General features: G+C 40.1%; 1 pseudogene; it reads right to left on the reverse strand.

Annotated features, from left to right (window-relative positions):
- Positions 1-1,094: 1,094 nt before the first annotated feature.
- Positions 1,095-1,602, reverse strand: LOC140515678 (large ribosomal subunit protein uL23-like; annotated as a pseudogene).
- Between the last annotated feature and the right edge of the window lie 5,223 nt (positions 1,603-6,825).

Consider the following 6,825-nt stretch of genomic DNA (forward strand, 5'->3'; position numbering starts at 1 on the left):
CACCCCACTTATCCCCTTCTCCCCCACTTTCCTCTATTGTAAGATAGGTTTTCATATCAAAATGAGTGTGTATTTTATTCCTTCCTTTAGTTGAATGTGATGAGAGTCAGCTTCATGTTTTTTCTCTCACCTCTCCTCTTTTTCCCTCCACTGAAAAGTCTTTTACTTGTCTCTTTTCTGAGAGATAATTTGCCCCATTCCATTTCTCCCTTTCTCTTCCCAGCATATTTCTCTCTCATCCTTTAATTTCATTTTTTTAACATATGATCCCATCCTATTCAATTCACCCTGTGCTCTCTGTCTCTTTCTGTGTGTGTCTGTGTGTGTGTGTCTGTGTGTGTGTGTAATCCCATCACCTACCCAGATACTGAAAAAAGTTTCAAGAGTTACAAATATTGTTTTTCCATGTAGGAATGTAAACAGTTCAACTTTAGTAAGTCCCTTAAACAGTCCCTATTTGCTGTTTACCCTTTCATGCTTCTCTTGATTCTTGTGTTTGAAGGTCAAATTTTCTTTTCAGCTCTGGTCTTTTCATCAAGAATGTTTGAAAGTCCTCTATCTCATTGAAAGACCATTTTTCCCCTGAAGTGTTATACTCAGTCTTGCTTGGTAGGTGATTCTTGGTTTTAGTCCTAGTTCCTTTGACTTCTGGAATATCCTATTCCATGCCCTTCTATCCCTTAATGTAGAAGCTGCTAGATCTTATGTTATCCTGATTGTATTTCCACAGTACTTGAATTGTTTCTTTCTAGCTGCTTGCAATATTTTCTCCTTGACCTGGGAACTCTGGAATTTGGCCACAATGTTCCTAGGAGTTTCTCTTTTTGAATCTCTTTCAGGAGGTGATTGGTGGATTCCTTGAATATTTATTTTGCCCCCTGGTTCTAGAATATCATGGCAGTTTTCCTTGATAATTTCGTGAAATATAATGTCCAGGCTCTTTTTTGATCATGGCTTTCAGGTAGTCCCATAATTTTTAAATTGTCTCTTCTAGATCTATTTTCCAGGTCATTTGTTTTTCCGATGAGATATGTCACATCATCTTCCATTTTTTCATTCTTTTGGTTTTATTTTGTGATTTTTTCCGGGGAAAACTTTTTATTGTAGGTGCAGTGAGACAGCTGGACACAGTTTAGATGATTCCAATTTTGTTAGCAACATCCAAAGCATCATAGTCTGGAGCAAGATGAACATAAGCTTTTTTCTCTCCATTAGGCTGGATCAGTGTGTTGACCTTGGCCACATCGATGTCATACAGCTTCTTTACTCCCTGCTTGATCTGATGCCTGTTGGCCTTGACATCCACGATGAAAACTAGGGTGTTGTTGTCCTCAGTCTTCTTCATAGCAGACTCAGTGGTCAAGGGAAACTTAATGATGGCATAGTGGTCAAGCTTCTTTCTCTGAGGGGCATTTTTCTGAGGGTATTTGGGCTGCCTCTGAGTCTTAGTGTCTTGGGTCCCTGGAAGGTGGGGGATGTTTGGATCTTCTTCTTTTTGTGGCTATGGACACCCTTCAACACTGCTTTCTTGGCCTTCAAGGCCTTGGACTTGGCTTCTGTCTTGGGGAGGACAACGGGTACCTTCTTCGCCTTTGGCGCCATCTTGGGGGAAAGTATTTTGTGATTTATTGATTTCTCATAAAGTCATTAGCCTCCATCTGTTCCATTCTAATTTTGAAAGAACTATTTTCTTCAGTGAGTTTTTGAACCTCCTTTTCCATTTGGCTAATTCTCCTTTTGAAAGCATTCTTCTCTTCATTGGCTTTTTGAACCTCTTTTGCCAATTGAGTTAGCCTATTTTTCAAGGTGTTATTTTCTTCAGCATTTTTTGGGTCTCCTTTAGCAAAGTGTTGACCTGCTTTTCATTCTTTTCTTGCATCTCTCTCATTTCTCTTCCCAATTTTTCCTCCACCTCTCTTACTTGAGTTTCAAAATCCTTTTTGAGCTCTTCCATGGCCTGAGGCCATTGAATATTTATTTTGGATATTTGGGATACAGAAGTCTTGACTTTTATGTCTTTCCCTGTTGGTTAGCATTGTTCTTCCTCATCTGAGAGGTTGGGAGGATATATCTGTTCACCAAGAAAGTAACCTTCTGTGATCTTATTTTTTTCCCCTTTTTTGGGCATTTTTCCAACCAGTTACTTGACTTTTGGGTCCTTCGTCAAGAGTAGGGTATACTCTGGGAACCTGTAAGATATCAGTTCCTCCAAGGAGGCACAATCAAGCATGTACTGGTCTGGGCACAGGGAAGGATTTTTGTACCCAGAATCTTAGCAGTCTTTCCTCTCCACAGGTACCTGACCTCCAGTTCCACCAAGCTAGCACTGGAGGGGTGGGATTCAGTCAAGCTGTGGGGGCAGGGTCACCATTCAGTGTGAGACAAAGACCAGCTCCCTCAGTGCCCCCAGGGGTATTTACAATCCAACAATGTTCTCAGGCTGCTGTAGGGGCTGCTGTGAGATCTGCTGCTGCCTGCCCAGTGTGGCTTCTGTGGCCGCACCCAAAGCCAGAGCTATGGAAAGGCCCTTCTCCCTTTCTGGTCAGCTGAAAAAACCCCGTCACTGACCTTTGGCACCTGTGGGTTGAGGGATCTGTGAACCCTCTGCTGCTGCGACTGGAGATTCCACCCCCGAGGGCTGTTCACAAGCCACAGCCAAGGCTGGACTGGGTTCTGAGCTCTGCTCTGCATCTGGTGCAACCAACATTTCCCGTGGGCCTTTCAGGTCACCCTGGGCTGGAAATCTCCTCCACTCTGTTGTTCTCCACTTCTGCTGCTCCAAAATTTGTTGAGAATCCCTCTCTTACAGGTGTTTTATGGGCTGTGTGGGGAGAGCCTGCATTTTTTTGTCTTTCTACTCCCCTTCTTGGCTCTGCCCCTAGCATGCTGTTATGTAATAAGATATGATGAGAGGAGTAGTTTTAGAAAAACCAGCAGAGACCTATGTGAATGGATGCAGAGTTAAGTGAATACAACTAGATCATTGTACACTTCTGCTAGCATTTTGATCCACTCAGCTGTTAAGGTTCAACTTGAGCTGTGCAACACAATCTGGCCTTCTTCTGCACTTGGCTCACCCTCTTACTTGTGTTGCCCTATTCAACTCCCACTGACCCCAACCCTGTATGCCCTCATTGTACCTCTGCATGTCAGTCCCCAACCCAGCAATTTGAATTCTGATGTGTTTGTGCTTGTTCATGTGTTTGTTCTCAAACACCTTCAGTTTTGATTAGGGCACTGGACCAATTCTACTAAAGTACAATTTAATTGGGATAAATGTGAAGGCTTCTTTTTGGTTTCAGAAATGGCAAGATGAGAAAAGCCTGTCTCAGTAGCAATTTTCCTTAAAAAACTGTGGATTTTACTGAGCTTAAAGTCCAATATGAGTCAAGTGTATGAGGGGACAACCAAAGTAAAGCTAATTCATCCTAAGGTTTCATGAAGGGAGTCACAGTATCCAAGACTAGGGAAGTGTCAGGCACTATGACCTTTAGTTTTAAGCCCTATTTAGACCACATCTGCAGCATTGGTTTTACTTTTAGGCATCACATTTTTTTAAGTTAACTTATTTATTTTTAGTTTTCAGTAATCACTTCCAGAAGTTTTAAATTTTCTCCCCTCCCTTTTCTCTCCCCCTCCCCAAGATGGCCTGTAATCTGATATAGGTTCTGTACATACATTCCTATCAAACATTCTTACATTAGTCATGTTTTAAAGAAGAATTAAAACAAATGGGAAGAAGCATGAGAAAGAAAAAACAAAATGAAACAAAAAGTAGTTTACTTTGCTCTGTATTCAGACTCCATAGTTCTTTCTCTGTATGTGAATGGCACGAGTCCTTTGGAATTATTTTTAGTCTATCAAAAATCAGTCATTGAAGAATGTGACTATTACTGTGTACAGTGTTCTCCTGGTTCTGCTCACTTTGCTCAGCATCAGTTCATATAAGTCTTTCCAAGTTTTTCTGAAGTCCACCTGTTCGTCATTTCTCATAGCACAGTAGTATTCCATTACATTCATATGGTTGGTTAGTTGGTTGGTGGTTGTCATCCTTTATTCTCTAAGAGGACCAAAATGACATCACCATGATAAAGTCAAGTTTCAGTTTGTCTGACTGTGGCTGATCAGACCAATACGAGCTCAGAATGTTCTACCACAGATTGGGACAGATAGTCCGTGTGAACATTTGGGGTGGATACTCCAAATTTGTGCATCCTACATCTCCTTTGAGCTGTTTCAATTCTGCTTTGCTGATAGAGCACAGCACCCTTTCTGATGTGGGCACACTGTGTTGAATGGTCCTGTACCAGTATCTCCCATGGCACACAATCAATTCCAAAGTTCTTGAGAGAACTTGAGAGTGTCCTTGTGTCACCTCTTCTGATCACCACATGATTGCTGCCCCATGAGAGTTCTTCACAAAATAGTCTTTTTGGCAAGCATACAAATGTGGCCAGCCCATTGGAGTTGTGCTTTCTGAGGCATAGTTTGAATGCTTGGCAGTTTAGTTTGAGTAAGGACCTCAGTGTCTGTCACCTTATCCTACCAGGTGATTTTCAGAATCTTCCCAAGACAGTTCAAATGAAAATGATTCAGTTTCCTGGCATGGCACTGGTAGAATGTAAATGTTTCACAGGCATACAACAATGAGGTCAGCACAACAGCTCTGTAGACCTTCAGTTTGGTAGTCAGTATAATACCCTAATACCTCTTCTGTCCCATACTTTTCTTCACAGCCTCTCATTCATCAGCCTCATTGTCAATGTGCATATCCCTGGAAAGTACATTACCAAGGTAAGTGAACTTATCTACAGCATTCAAAATGCCACTACTTGTTCAGTCATTCCCCAGTTGATGAGCGTTGCCTCAATTTCCCAGTTCTTGGCCACCACAAAGAGAGCTGCTATAAATATTTTTGTGCACATGGATCCTTTCCCCATTTTTGTGATCTTTTTGGGATACAGCCCTAGTAGTGGTATTGCTAGGTCAAAGGGTATGCATATTTTTATATAGCCCTTTGGGCATAGTTCCAACTTGCTGTCCCAAATGGTTGGATCAGCTCACAACTCCACCAAGAATGAATTCGTGTTTCAAATTTCTCACATCTTCTCCAACATTTATTATTTTCCTGTTTTGTCATGTCATTAGGCACCACATTTTTTTTACTTTTAAAAAAGTTTATTTTTTATTTTATTTATTTTTAATGCTCTACAATCACTACCATAAAACTTAGATTTTTTTGCCCCTACCTAACCCCCACTACCTCCCTCCCTCCCTAAGATGGCACACATTTCTATATAGTATCTACACATACGTTCCTACTGAATACATTTTCATTATAGTCATGCTGTGTAGAAGAACTAAAATAAATGGGACAAATCATATAAAAAACTAAAACATAATACACACACACACACAAATGATATGTTACATTCTGCAATTGAATTCCATAGTTCTTCCTCTGAATGTGTAAGGCATTTTGCCTTAGAAGACCATTAGAATTTTTTTTTATGTCCTTGCATTTCTACCAGAAAAAACTCTCACACACTGTAGTCATTGCTGTGCACAAAGTTCTCCTGTTTCTGTTCCTTTTGCTCAGCATCAGATCATATAAGTCTTGCCAGGCCTCTCTGAAGTCTTCTTGTTCATCATTTCTTATGGTGCAATAGTATTCCATTACATTCATATGCCATAATTTATTTAGCCATTCCCCAATTGATGGGCATCCCCTTGATTTCTAGTTTTTGGCAACTACAAAGAGTGCTGCTACAAATATTTTTGTACATGAGGGACCCTTTCCCATCTTTATGATCTCTTGGGGATACAGTCCTAGAAGCAATATTGCTGGGTCAAAGGGTATGACATTTTTGTAGCCCTTTGGAAATAGTTCCAAATAGCTCTCCAGAATGGTTGGATGAGCTCACAGGTCCACCAACAATGAATTAGTGTTCCAACTCTCCCACATTCTCTCCAACATTTATCATTTTTCTGATCTATCATATTTGTCAATCTAATAGGTGTGATGTGGTACCTCAAGATTGTTTTGATTTGCATCTCTCTAATCAAAAGTGATTTAGAGCATTTTGTCATATGACTATAGATATCTTTAATTTCTTCTTCTGAAAATTGCCTGTTCATATCCTTTGACTATTTATGAATTGGGGAATGACTTGTATTGTACATTTGACTCAGTTCTCTATATATTCTAGAAATAAGGTCTTTATCCCCGAGATTAGCTATAAATTTTTTTTCCCAATATACTACATCCCTTCGAATTTTTGTTTAGGTACCACATTTTAAGAAAAACATTGATAAGCTGGAAAGCATCAAGAAGAGAATGAACATGATGGTAAAGGTCCTTAAGATCATGTCATAGTATTAGGTGAAGAAACTGGGAATGTTTAGCTTACAAGAAGAAAAGGCTTGGGAGAATATAACTGTTTCCAAATATTTAAAAGAATGTCAAATGGAAAAAGCATTGCAATTGTTCTCTTTGGTTCTAGAAGGCAGAACTAGGAACAATGATTGAAATTGTACAGAAACAAATATAAGCTTGAAGTCAAGGGGGAAAAACCCAAATAATTTCCTTGTCCATGGTGATCTTAGTGTAAGCACTTGGTGACAATGTGACAGGATTCTTGTTCAATAAGTGATTATACTGGTCAACTGAGAGTTCTTCCCAGCTCTGAGATTGTATGATTTTGTGACCTTAACTTACCCTCAGGAATCATGGTAACTCTTCTTCCCCATTAGCTCAGACTAGTTCATGGTCCCATCTGCTCATGTGTTGGGACCTAAAATGCTCACAGTGAACCTCATTTCTTT

Source organism: Notamacropus eugenii, chromosome X (genome assembly GCF_028372415.1).
Source record: "Notamacropus eugenii isolate mMacEug1 chromosome X, mMacEug1.pri_v2, whole genome shotgun sequence".
Classification (NCBI taxonomy): domain Eukaryota; kingdom Metazoa; phylum Chordata; class Mammalia; order Diprotodontia; family Macropodidae; genus Notamacropus; species Notamacropus eugenii.